This window comes from Phalacrocorax carbo, chromosome 1 (genome assembly GCF_963921805.1).
Source record: "Phalacrocorax carbo chromosome 1, bPhaCar2.1, whole genome shotgun sequence".
NCBI classification, from domain to species: domain Eukaryota; kingdom Metazoa; phylum Chordata; class Aves; order Suliformes; family Phalacrocoracidae; genus Phalacrocorax; species Phalacrocorax carbo.
The window spans coordinates 187,734,918-187,748,577 of record NC_087513.1 but is presented as its reverse complement, the minus strand read 5'-3'; the positions used below and the strand labels follow the sequence as shown (position 1 = coordinate 187,748,577).

The 13,660-nt window shown below is 39.9% G+C and overlaps 1 long non-coding RNA gene across 1 annotated transcript in view; it reads left to right on the top strand.

The window, feature by feature from the left end:
* The first annotated feature begins 30 nt into the window (after nucleotides 1-30).
* Nucleotides 31-13,660, top strand: part of LOC135311518 (uncharacterized) — a 35,699-nt gene continuing 22,069 nt past the window's right edge. Inside the window, exon 1 of the long non-coding RNA XR_010371147.1 lies at nucleotides 31-947. This is a non-coding gene — a long non-coding RNA (uncharacterized LOC135311518). The remainder of the gene's footprint in view (nucleotides 948-13,660) is intronic.

Below are 13,660 nucleotides of genomic sequence, written 5' to 3'. Positions count from 1 at the left end.
TATTTCCTTGAAGTATGGTAGACACCTTGGCATAACGTAGCAGCACATAATGGTTTGTGGGTTTTGAAAAGGTGCAGGCCATATTGTGCTGCCTCAAAAATACAAGGATTTCATCATCCTGAAGAGAAATATCACTTATGAATTAGTTGATCTTGTGATGCTGATGTCTGTCATACTTTAGCAGCACGTAAATATTGGTGTTAAGACTGTAAATATCTCCAGTATTAACTGTGCTGCTGAAGTAAGGCTAGCCACCTCTGCATGTGAGTCATGGAAAAGGACATTCCATGTATTTCCTGATGCCTTTTTGTTGTTATAATTTATACGTGGATTGTTTATGAATGCTTTCCTGGCTTTTGTTTGTATTTTCATCTATTCAGAAACAATATTTAGGACTTCATAGTATCTGATGGTAAATACAGAATAGGCATATGTATATAACTTTGAATGCTTTGGTTTACATGAAAGCTGAATTTATTAAGGGAGCCATCTCAAGCTACACCTGTCAAACAGTGCTTTGGTAAGTGTGTTTATATGTATTTAAAAAATTATAAAATTTTGTTACTTTAAATGTCACTATTTCTTTATTAAAACTCTCAAAACTGTGTTCATTTTTACAGCATTTTCTTAGTGAATGAAACTGGGAAATGTTTTGTCATATTTTTAACAAAGTGAGCACATAAAGCAAAAGTGTCTTCCAAAATTTTTAACAAAACTCATTAAACACTTCATTTCTTAAATCACTGTCTCTATAGACAGGTAACAATTTTATGGTTAGAAGCTTAAACTGTATATCTGACTGTGAATTTACTAATTTTTTTCTCATCTTCCACTAAGATGTTTCTCTTGCAGGGGAATCTTTCATTGAGATGATTGAAATCACTGCAGTGAGAATGGAAATTACTTGGGCTCCTTTCCTTTTAAAAGCTGCATGCAAGAACTGTGTGGTGAGTCAAATGTAGACTAATGGTTATGTAAATGTCACTAATTTTAGATACAGTCAAGATCTGAAAGTGTGTTTCCTTTTAAGATTTTATTTTCTTCACTATCATGACTCAGTATCACTTGCTAATCTCATTTTATTAGCCCTGTTATATTTTGCCATTAAAATACATACGCTTTCTTCAAATACGTACTCACAGATTCAAGTTTATACAACGTATAGATGTTTCAAAAGGACAAAAAAGGCTTATCTGCACCGAGGGTTTGTTTTTACTTCAGGCTTCACAGGCCTGCTACTGGTGTAGTTGCACAGGTACAAACATGATGTAGATGAATATGAATCCAAGTTGTTATAATTCATAAATCTGCATTAGTTGACCGTATAGAATTTCAGCCTGGTGTATGTGCTGGTAAAAATCACACTTTTCTTGTGTGCCCTTGCTAAGGATTTGAACTGGTGAAATTACTGATGGCTAAAATTTCCAATTTAGTTCAGACCTGAGCAGTTCTCAGTAGTAAAGCTGTGCAGTAATAGATAGCCTATAGCCTAATGTAAACAATTCTGTGTACATTTACCTACTGCAGGTCTCTTAAGATATATGGCCAAAATGAGGCTGTCTGTTGGGAAAAAAATATGCTATCTGGCTCAAAGTTGGATAGCTTTCTCACTGAGGCTTCTTTAAGTAGCGATATGCTATATTTGCTTATCTCTAACTGCTTAATATTAAGACCTGCACATACATTTCAGCCATTTGAAAACATAGAAACTTAGAAAGACCCGACTCTGGGTTGTAGGAAAAAAAAAACCACACCACATTATTCTTCCACTGTTCCCTTCCCTTTAACAGCGAACATTTATTTTTTTATCACGCTACAGACTGTGGTGCTTGCAGAGGGCCATCCATCCTGTTACTTTTGTAGATCCAGTTATCTAGGCTTTTTTTCTGTCACTTCTATGAGTAGATGTGAATTTAAAGCGCTGTTCAGAACGATTTGAGAGCATACAAAAAGTAAGTCTATTTGCATGGCTTTGTCAAAGTTCAGTAGCTAAACCATTTGTTCCTGACTACTTCATTGTGCCAGCACAGGCCTTCACGTGACCCGTGAAAGAGACCGCTTCCTCCTGGTTCACCATGCACACCCCTGTAATCGGTGCAAGGCAGGGGATGGCAGGGAGTGGGAAGAGGCAGAAGAGGAAAGGTTGGACTGCCTTGTTTGGCAGCCCTAGCAGCTTATAGCAGTTTAGTGATGTGATGAAAATACAGTTTGAGCATTTGCAGATCCAGAGCTCAACTGAGGAACCAAAGTTTCTGCCTGGATTAAGAAAATTACTTCAAGTGCTTATGAAGGCCTACTCAAATTATTCAGTTCCTTAACCTTTGAAAAGAATGTCTTCTTTCTCACATGGTTCACAGTTGCCTTAAATAATACTAGCATTTGTATTTTCCAGAGGCTTGTCTGCATGGGCAGTGCCATAGCCTGTAGCTGAATGGAACTCCCTCAGCACTTCAGCTCTGGGGTCCCAAGGATTGTGCCTGATATAAGAAAGGAAGGCTCGCTGTTTTCAGTTCAGGTGCTTAGTTTCTGCTAGGCCTAAGACCTGTATGGAAAGAAGATGCTGAGTTCATATAAAAGAGGAAGAAAAGATAGGCCTGCTTGAAAATTAACTGAGACTAGTGCTGTGCAGGAGTGAAGACTACTGAGAGGAGCATGTCTAAAAATCTGTTGTTGAAAGGTTGGAGCTGAGAACTGATAGGAGAAAGACAGATCAGATGAACTGGAAAATTGGAAGGATTGGGACAGGTTGGGCAAAGATTTTGGGGTTTTGTTTGTTTCTTGAAATTAAAGAAGCCAGCAGCCTGACAGAAGGGATCTGGCCTGAGGCAAACAGAATGAGTCAGGCTTGGGGAAAGGGACTTGCACACCTTAGATCATTCCTAACATTCATTAAAGCACTCTGCACTTCAGATCCACAAGGGAATGCAAACTGTTAAGTAGCAACTTCTGCTGCCATCTGTGAAATCACTGTCAATTTCATCCATCTCATTATATTCCACACAGAAGAGGGCAACTTTATTAGTGTGCTCAGCTACTTCTTGAATTTTGGTCCTGAAAAGGAATCCCATAATAAGTAGTAGTCCCAAAATAAGAGTAGTTGAGGTTGGAAGGGACCTCTGGAGATAATCTAGTCCAAGCGGGGTCAGGCAGAGCAGGTTTTTTAGGGCTGTCTCCAGTCAGGTTTTGAATCTCTTCAAGAACGGAGACTCTGCAACCTGTCCTGTTCAGATAGAATTTCCTGCATTTCATTTTGTACTTGTTGCCTCCAGTCCTGTCGTGGGACACAACTGAGAAGAGCCTGGCCGTGTCATCTTTACTCCCTTACCTGCATCAGCAGGCATTTATAAACTTTGCTAAGATCACACACACGCAAGCCTTTTCTTCTCCAGGCTGGAGTCCCAGCTCTCTTGGCCTTTCTTCATGTGAAAGATGTGTCGGTTCTCTCATAGCCTTTGTAGAAGTAAATAAAATGTTTCAACTGATATGGGAATTGGAACTCAGAGGGATATGCTTTTGGGGGAGGGGGAAAAAACCCAAAACACAACCTAATAACTTAACCGTAAAAACTGTAAAAAGAGCAGGAAGATCACAAAATGAAACACTAGGAAGTTGGATAACTCCTGCTTTAAGATTCTGCAATCTTCATTTGCCCCCTTGTGTTAGTTTACTATGAAGCAATCTTCATGGTCACACAGTATATTTAATCTAGTGATAGGATTGGCCTGGTGTGGTGCTGAGCCAGCGAAGATGTTTGTGGACTGTGCAAGCAGGAGGCCTGATGCTGCTATAGGTGCTGTGGAAATTGGTAGAAAATTCTGTAGGCAATGGAACAAAAGGCTGCAGGTAGAGGAAACCAAGTCTTTGTGGTTATGTCACATGAGAATTCCTATGAATTAGACATGATGGGGGTTTTTTCTGCCTTTATTCTTCCATGATGCTAAACAAGTTACCAAGCCATTGTTTTCATAGTACTTGTATTCCTTGCTTCAGAGGTGTCTGGCTTAAGACCCTCATGTCTGATGGAAACACTGGCTGTTCACATTTGCAGCTGAGCTTCTTAGGAGTTGTCATTTGAATTACAATACTATGTAATGTTACATCTGTTAACAGTCTCCTACCTTTGTTAACAGGGAACCTCAAACTGTTGCATGCTACTGTAGTTTCTACATATCCATGTCACACTTAAAAGAGGGGTAATAGACACTTATCTTGAAGGGCTCAGGGGTTTTCATTTGTTTTAAAAAAAAAAAAAAAAACACAAAAAACCCAAAACACTTCTGTTTAGTAGCTGTACTACAGTAATGCATTTCCTCATGGAATTTCCTATGGCATTTATTAATTCTGATCTCAGAGGAAGAGGTGAGTATTGTGCATCTTTTAAAGACCAGATCTGCAATCAACTTTCCTTGCTACCAGCTGAAGCTGAGAAACCGGGTTTCCATGTGGTTGATTTATGGTCTATTCGTCCAGTCCTGTGAGCTCCAAAGTACTCTGATTTGTGTCTTGTCACTGATTCATTTTGCATATATAGGTGTTATTATTAAACACTTGTTTTTTCCTATTTTTGGAATGTGGTTTCATAAGGAACACCTTCAATATTCTGCAGAATCTTATACACTATTGGTAATGTTCATGTTTGAATTTCTGCATATTTTACAATCAATTTACCTGTAAAGATCTATGTTGCAGAAAGAATGAACTAGTTAAATTGTAGTATTTAATTTTTTTTTATGTACAGTGATAAATAGTGCATCTTTAAAACTAAAGTGACTTCTACCTATGTATTTAGGACTTCTACTGACCATTGTTCTTCAAATTTCAAAAGCAGTTTTCTTGGTACTGCATTTGGCACACTTTACTAACTAAGAGCGGTTCCATACTTGGTATTCAGATATAGAGATCTGAAATGTTTCTGCTTTTCCCTAAATCATGGTCTCTTGTTAAGTATTGGGGTACGTCTCTCCTAATCAGGTATCAATCCTAGCAGTAATGATTGAAATTCAAAATGTTTAGGCTCCCTTTATGTTCTTTATCACCACCTCCTGTCATAGAAGTCACAAGAAATGATTGATAGAAATATATCCGAAGTAGTGAGCTACTATTTTACCACAGTTTAACTTCTTCATTTAAAACAAAAAAAACCACCAAGTTCAAAATATATCTCAGGCATAAGTTTTCCTTCAAATATATCTGCATCTCCTTTCTAAGGTGGCAGTTCTAAGTGTGTATCAGAAGAAAATGTTTAACTATAAGCAAAAATAGGAAAAAATGATTGATAAAATACAATGGCGCAAGTGACATTGTTAATCTTTCTGTGAGGTGGCTAATATCACTGGGGTATTAATTTTTGTTCTAAATTGAACAGTTTATTGGAAGTTATTTAATGGCTCTCAGGTGCAACAACTCAGTATTTTTTCCAAGTTTGATTTACTTGTAATAGCTTTGTGCTAATAAATCAAATGAAATTTATCTAATATTGCTTCTGTCTCTTAATGTGAAATTTGAACCCTACGTTCAAAAGTTCTGAAATGAACAAATCAATTATAGCAGCAATTATCCAGTTTGAACCTTCAATCCTAAGTATACAATGCTGAGTGGCTGGAGGCTGACTTACTTAACTTCTGTTGAGAGATGGGAATAATATATCCATAATGTTTTCTTCGGCTGTTTATAGCCATAGGAGACAGCCCTGGATAGAAAGTTTCACATTTCCCTATGGTCTTTGCAGGGCAAGCATGTGGCTTTACTACCTATAAAGGAACCTTCTGTCAGCAGCTTTTACACTTTTAAGTGGTTTTAAAAGCAAAACACTTTGGAATCTCTCATAAAATACTCCAAAAAAAACTTAACTATTATAAAATTTGAACTATATAAGGCATAAATTATAGAATATGAAGTCTCAAATGTATACATTTCAATATTTTATTGAAACAAAGGCAAGGGCAAAGCTTCAGGGATTATATTATTGGACCAGTTAGAATAGTCAACAATAATATAGGACTATGGTTCTACAGTCCTGTGATTCTCAAGCCAGACAAGTTTGGGACTGACAGAGTCTTCCTGTTCCCTTAACTATTAGCCTGGCTCTGATATTTCCATGGTGGTTTCAGTGAATTACTTTGGGTTAGTTTTTGGTAAGCTCAGCCAGCTGAATGTGCTTGCTGTGTGAGCAACAGTGCTGGCACCAAGGAGAAGTTCCCTCTGCTCTTGAGAATGGCAGTCCAGTATTCAAGTTACTTTCCATTGCGTAAACCAATGCAAGGAACAGTCAGGGCCTTCGTCTTCCTTTCTTGATACTCCTGCAGACAGACTTTGCCTATCTGCACTTTAAATCAGTATCAAAGGGGATAACAACAGCTTGGTCTACCTCTTTCCTTCTGCAGAAGATGGGTATCTACTTATGAAACTAACAACAATGCTCATATAGATATAGCTTCTTAGCACATGGAAACAGCTGTGACACACCTTTCCTGTCATCAAGACAATGTGAAAGTCCCCTGCTTTTCCAATAAGCAATAACTGTTACTTTCAGACACAGCAATATATGTATCAATTATATTATACATCTATGTGTAATGAAACTTCAGGCACAAAAATAAGAAATTTCCAGTAGTGTCAGACAAAAATGAAAAAGAGCTCTACTGTTTTGGAGGTATGAAATCTGTTAAATGACCTGTGCGACAATCAGTTTTAGGAAGTGTGCGTGGATGGTAGGTTGTACAGTCAAAAAGGATTTCACTGCAGGTCTGATAACATCGTGTAGCCAGACAGCCCCCTGTTGGCTGCATTGTTGTGGAGGTTCCAGAAATGAATTGTGCTTGAATCCAGCAATTCATTGCACTCAACAAGCTATTTTTTTCATTCTCATATCACAAATAGGGAAAATGGGGGGGGAAAAGTTGCATGCATCTGTAAAAATTACCTTTGAGTCAAGTTTTATCCCTCTTGTGTATAAGATAAATGCAAAGCTTGGTCAAACAGAGTATCTGCACTCAGCTTCTTAATGTCTTTACAGAAGCTTATTTTCAAAGAGCTGCAGTGACAATGTAGAACAATAGCTTGTCCTTGTGCTGAAAACTTAAGACTAGTGTACTTTAATATCACAAGTACAGCCTGGCCAATGCAAAGTATTTAGATAAACTTCTGTCAATAATGTAGGTAAGGGATATTAAAACACCGAAGTTTGTAAGCTAGCAGTGAACTAGCCAGATGAAGGCTCCAGTCTTGTTTAACAACTGGGACTCTCTTGCAGGCATGTCTATGAGAGCTGCTGCTATTTAACCAGGTGCACTTTTATCAAGAAGCTTGGGGTTTTTTTCTTCATGTTTCCTTTGCTTTAATCTCTTCTTTCGTATGTGGCTTAAGTTGCTACCAGTGCAACTAGCTGCCTACTTCCAGTTGTGTTTACCCATGGGTTAAGACATGAAAAACCTTTTTCTTCCAAAGAAATAGGTGTCTAATACTGGAAAATTGAAGGACATGTATTAGGTATTTTGACTTTTTGTGGGGTTTTTTTTTTTTTAAGTGTTTGTAAAGCGAACCTAAAATCTGCCTTGTAATGGTCACTGTATATCCATGTGGTGATGGAGCACTGTAGGCACTATATGAATGTATGCGAGCACTTATTTTCTAGAATCCAATGACATATCCCTGCTTAAAAGGCACTATTTGTGGTGGAAATAGATGACCCAAGGAGACTTTCCAGGAAGAATTCTCTCCCAGAGGCAGAGGGTCTTCGGCTCCAAGATAAGCTATACAGAGGTGATCTGCATCAGATATAGCCTAGGTTATAAAAGCTCATCTTATTTTGAAGAATGTGATTTGTGGCTAAGAATCCATAGTTGTAACAATAGTAGAGAAACTGATGTAAGAATTAGTAATCTACAGCACAGAACAGACTAGCATGATGCTGAGAAAGCCAAAGTGCTGAAGACCTCTTTTTCTTTCTCCCCTTCCCCTTCGGTACACATTAAAAGATCAATTGTAATCAGATATCGTAGAACAGTTGGCAGAAACAGCAGAGGGTAAGAATACGTGATGTGACTGCAGGGGGGGAATAGGAAAGATGGGACAGACCAGAGAGCTGCTTAAAAATTGTCATGACCTACTAAAATCCATCAGAAGGGTTTAAGAGACCAGCTGAAGCAATCTCAAGGTGATTGCTTCTCTCTCAAGAAACAGAAAACCTGGGTTTCAGGTTCTTCAGAAGCCCGAGGGGCTTCCAGTTTACATCTCTGGCTTCTGAAAAAGTGCCCGGTGGAAGTTGTCCACAGATGTTCCCCATCTTTCTTGTTAAATCAAGGATATGTGCAAAAAAGAATAGAAGTCACAAAACAGTTTTGTTCAAAGGTTGTTGGCAGTGGTAACTACTACAGTTAGCAGATGAAAGCAAGCTGCAGGTAGGATTTCAAAGGGTAGCGGAATTTGCTTTTATTGGACTAACTGTGCAGCTCCTTGCAAGTTCCATATTCTTTTCCTAAGATGTTTCCTGAAGTAACAGTAAAATGAGCATACAATAAATATAAGTGCCCATTAAAGCTCACTAAAGGAATACCTTATGGCTCCAGTAGATGAACACTGAGATAACTGAATATTTGTGAATTGCATCACAGACCTCTATTATGCCAAGGTTCTGGGTTTTATTGCTAAAGAGCACCAGTAAAGGTGGCTTTAAACTGCTTTATGCTCCTGCTTTCTCTAAAGCTGCTGAAGAGGGAAAGCAGGGAGCAACTAGCAGCGTTGAAGAATTTCATGGCTGTTCAACAACCGGCAAGGGGATTCACCTCTTTCCTCCTTCACTCTACCATCAATAATTTCCCTTTTTTTTTTGATGTTTGAAGAGGCTTTTTGCTTTTTTGTTTTGTTTTTTGGACAGTTAAGTTTACAGTCTCTCTCCCAAGTTAGAGGAATTGATAAGAGCCTGTTCTGGGTGGAAGATGATTCAAGTAACTTACCCTGATCAGAAAAATTATATATTTCCTCCTCTGAGGAGTGGTTACTTACTCCATTTCCTTACTCTTTGAGTATCTGTAATTTTTATTGTGTTCAAGCAATGCTAGTAGCTTAGAACATCCAGGTTACTTGCAGAGCTGTGATATCATGATCCCATTATTTCATGCTTATTCAGGCTTAAAGTAAGTAGCCTGAGAAAGGGACTACCTTACGCTATGAAAGTGTCTTCAGTCAGTTACCTCTGAACCTGCACCTTTTTAGCTATGAGCAGTTGTCCAAAACAGTGGATATTTTTAATGGCAATGGACAAATTTTTAATGTATCTCTATTTTTTCACATTTATTTCAGAGTTCTTGTAAAAATAGCATCTGGTCCTGGTGATTTATAGCATTTGAGTTTCTCGGGCTGCCAACAGGCTCTTCCTTTGAGACCTCTAGGCCTGGTGGAACTACTCTGATTCCCCATAAAGCATATCCTTAGGATAGGAATTTCTTTGTCACCCTCTATATTAAAACCAAGTAATTTATATTGAGCTTCTTTTCCTTTGCCAGTTTCTTTCATCCTCTTCTTGATACTACGTAGACAAAGCCAAAAAGCCTCCTGGATTTGAATAGCTTTAAGAACACTTGGAATTCTTCTGTCTGTCTCTGTGTGTGTGTGCATTTGTACACAGGCACCGAGTGCAGCCATTGGTACCTGCGCATCTGACATTCTTGCATAGGAGACTTTTGTTCAGCAGCACCTGTGAAAGCCATAACCATGTGTCTTCGTGCAAGAACAGTATTAACCCTGCTGTCTTGTTCTAGGCCAGTAGCTACCAGTAGAGCTTTTCATTAGCCAATGATATACCAGGTATTCTTTTATTATTCACTAATTTATATTAACACTTAAATAGCTGTTAAGATTGGGTTTAGTTTTAGAAATTTTAGCATTTATCTTATTTTTCTGCTGAAGAACTGCTTTAGCCTAGGAGGAATTCCATACCGATGCATACCCCATGGATGAGCACAACCCCCCCAGTGTGCACTTACTGTGTAATATAGTAGTATCATTAAAGACTATCCGCATAAGATACATTTTACTTGGCTTGATGAGCATCACATGAATCTTCTAAGAAGGCTGAGCAAGCAAAACCTCTTGCCTCAAGATGTGACAAGTGATAAAGGCACCTGGCCTCTGGCTGTAGTGCATTGCCTGAGAAGAAACACTGAGAAAGACCAGAACTCTTTTACTGTGCCCAGTTCTTGCCCTAGGCTGTCAGCAAGTCTCCTAACATGGCTAGACCTTGATTAGAGGGTGACAAGGAACAGTACATTTGCAAAACAGATCCTGATTTTCTCCTTCATAAATTCTTCTGAAGTTAAGCATAGCTCAAACCTGGGACCACCAGGCTGTCCGATGATGCAGAGTTGGAATTACCTTGGGTAGTTCGTGGTATCCGGTCTGCAGTTCTTAGATCCCTCAGTAGCCATGATGCTAGAGCAAAAATTATCAGTAGCAGTGACACAAAAATTATTCTTGATGAGGTCAAATCACCTTTGGATCCTTCAGTTGAAAGCAGTCAGCAATCCAGCGCTCCACTGTCAAATCAGGCTCAGAATCACCCCTTACGAGCCCCCTTGGATGTCCAGCCTTAGGTATTGAATCAACCATTTTCTAGTCTGCTGGTACTGAGAGATCATTTTCTGTAAATTTCCAGTGTCCTGTAGGACTAGTTCCATATAAAATATTCCTGTGCTCAGCCAGAACCAGAAGAGGACTGAAAGGTTATTCTGTAAGGTTCTCTTTAGCAGGAGATTCTACGCTAAATAGCGGTGTCAGGTGTGGTTCACATGAGGGTAGCTCTCAGAGGTGGGAACTTCCTGCATTTTTCAGCATCTCTATGTTCTCGTCAACATTTCTTAAATGCCAAGGGTCCTCGAGGTGTCATCCAGACCTTTACCTTCAGCCTTCAAAGAAAGCCTGCTGTTGCTATGTCACCAGCTATCCGAGTAGCGTCTATGTCCACATTTCATTCTCTTTCTCATTACACAGCAGCTCCTGACTCGTCACCTGCATCCAATGAGTACAAAGCCTTCAAAGATCCAGCTGGCAGGATAGTTTTACCAAATACCAAAACCATTACTAAATGCCATCAGACTAGGTCATCAGGACAGCCTTCTCTGGAAGGAAAGCTGTCTTTAATAGCAGCAAAATTTGACACTTAGACCAAAAAGAAAACCGAGTTTTATCTCTGCTGCAGAAAGAGCTGCCTTCCCAAACTGAGGGTGCCAGACTACAAAGCTGTACAAAGTAACTAGGATGTTATTAATTAATATTTGCAAATACTAATTTAAAATGGTAAGAATTGCCACAGACATCTAGGGAGGAATTTAGATATGGTGCAGTAGAGACCATTTATAGCAATAACAACTTTTCCAGAGATGGACATCTTTATTTAAAGACAACTTCTTTATGGGTTTTCTGAAGTATGAGCAGCTATTCAAGGCTTTGCCATCTGTTTGTACAGACGAGGTTGCACACACTATTCCCAGGTCCCCAAGAGAGTAAACACCAGCTCCCAAGCACGGCATCACAGAGCACAGGCTTTCCAACCGTTCAGACCTACGTGCCCTCCAGCAAAGCAGCACAAGACTTAAAGAGAAAAAACCACAACTTCCTTGCGTGTAGCAGTTCACCTGCTTCTTTCATCGACATGCCAGCGACTGACTGATCTGGAACATTCTGGATGTTCCACCTTTTCCTTTCAACCACTGAAGTGGTTTTATAACAGGTTTGTGCCTACCAGCCGCCACAGAGACAGGCTTGCGTGTTCTGTTTTAGTTACTCATTGACTCCGTTCTGTCCCAGGGCGTTTTAATGAGAGCATGTGAGATCATTAGTAACATCACTTCTTTTCCTATGGAAAAGAGATCCCACTTCATCTTTTAAAAAGGGAGGGGAAAAGGTGGTAATGACTCAGTTCCACTACAGTGTTCACTTTGGCTGTCCCAGATCTCAAGAGCTGCAAATACATACCTCTGAAAGATCAGATATGGAGTCGTGCTTTCAGCTAACAGGTTTTTCACCACCGGGTTAAAATGCCCCACTCTGAGTTTTCAAAACACTTATTTCCCCATTGTTATCCACCCAGCTGCCATCCAGCCTGAAGGAGCTGTGTGGTGTTTGTGACAGGAGTCATTGCCTCCAGTAGAAGATATGCGTGCTTGTCACCACTTGTTTCCAACGAACAGAAACCCGCATCTTTGTATCCTGAACGCTCCACGTGTGAACTCCTAGAGAACTGTTATTAGCTCCTCCGCTCATGGCTGTATCTTGGCACTGGGTGGAGATAAGAAGTCAGTATAGATCCCTCCACAGAATACAGACAATTGAAACCATAGCAGACTGATGTTCCATGAGCCTCGTACAATTTCATGTGGTGGTCAGCTTTTCTATTCAATCTCAAAGCCTACCTCAGAAGTTCCATGAGAGAATGTGTCAGGCATCCAATAGCTAAGCTACAGCACAGCTTACAGGGCAAACTGTAGCCCCCCTGAGCAGCCCCACAAGTGTCCATGCACCTGTCAGTGCATTTTCCAGCCAAGGTGCTGCAAAGAATCTCTGAAATAAAAGCCAAGTCTAGCAAAAATATTATCTTTTGCCCATGCTTTTCCACATGTATCCATAGAGATTTCAGGACTGCACATAAACACCAGTGAACTATTGCACTATCACACTTCAGCTGTCAAAGAAAACTCTTACTGAATAACAGCAGAAAGCATCGTTAGCATAACCGAAGGCTGGAGAAAGATCTCGGTTACACCAGGGGCCATGCAGTTACCATTTTTCATTTACATGCTTGACATGGCCGTATTAACCATTAACATGCTCCACAGTTTACTGAGCCATCTCAGGAAGGTAATGTTTTGAAAATCATAGGTAGCAAATGAAAATTATATGGCTTAGGGATTGATTTGCAAATGGGGAAAACATAATGTAAACCAGGCTGTTCCAGAAGATACATTTCCAGTTTATGGAGAATTAGGAACTGGAATTGAAACAAAGGCCACCAACAGGATGTATCCAGTAATTACCCAGGAGGTTTATAACCCCAGTGCTGCCAAAGCAGTGCTGGTATTCTGATCTTCAGAGTTTGCCTATTTGGCCACCAAATTCTCTTTCCAGATGTCAGGTGTCAGCATGATTAACCCATCTTGTGTCTGGATCCTGCAATGTTTCAATTCACCATGCAGATCATAGAATCATAGACTATCTCAAGTTGGAAGGGACCCATAAGGATCATCGAGTCCAACTCCCTGCTTCTCGCAGGACTACCTAACGCTAAATTATATCTCTAAGAGCATCATCCAGAAGCTCCTTGAACTCTGACAGGCTTGGTGCCATGACCACGTCCCTGGGGAGCCTGTTCCAGTGACCAGCCACCCTCTCAGTGAAGAACCTTTTTCTAATGTCCAATCTGAACTTCCCCTGATGCAGCTTCATTCTATTTCCTCGTGTCCTATCACTGGTCACCAGAGAGAGATCAGCACCTCCCCCTCCACTGACCTGCTTGGAGAATTTGTAGACTACAATGAAGTCACCCTTCAGCTTTCTCTTCTCCAAGCTGAACAAACTAAGTGGCCTCAGCTGCTCCTCATAAGTCTTACCCTTGAGACCTTTCATCATCTTGGTCACGCTCCTCTGGACACACTCTAATAGTCTGATG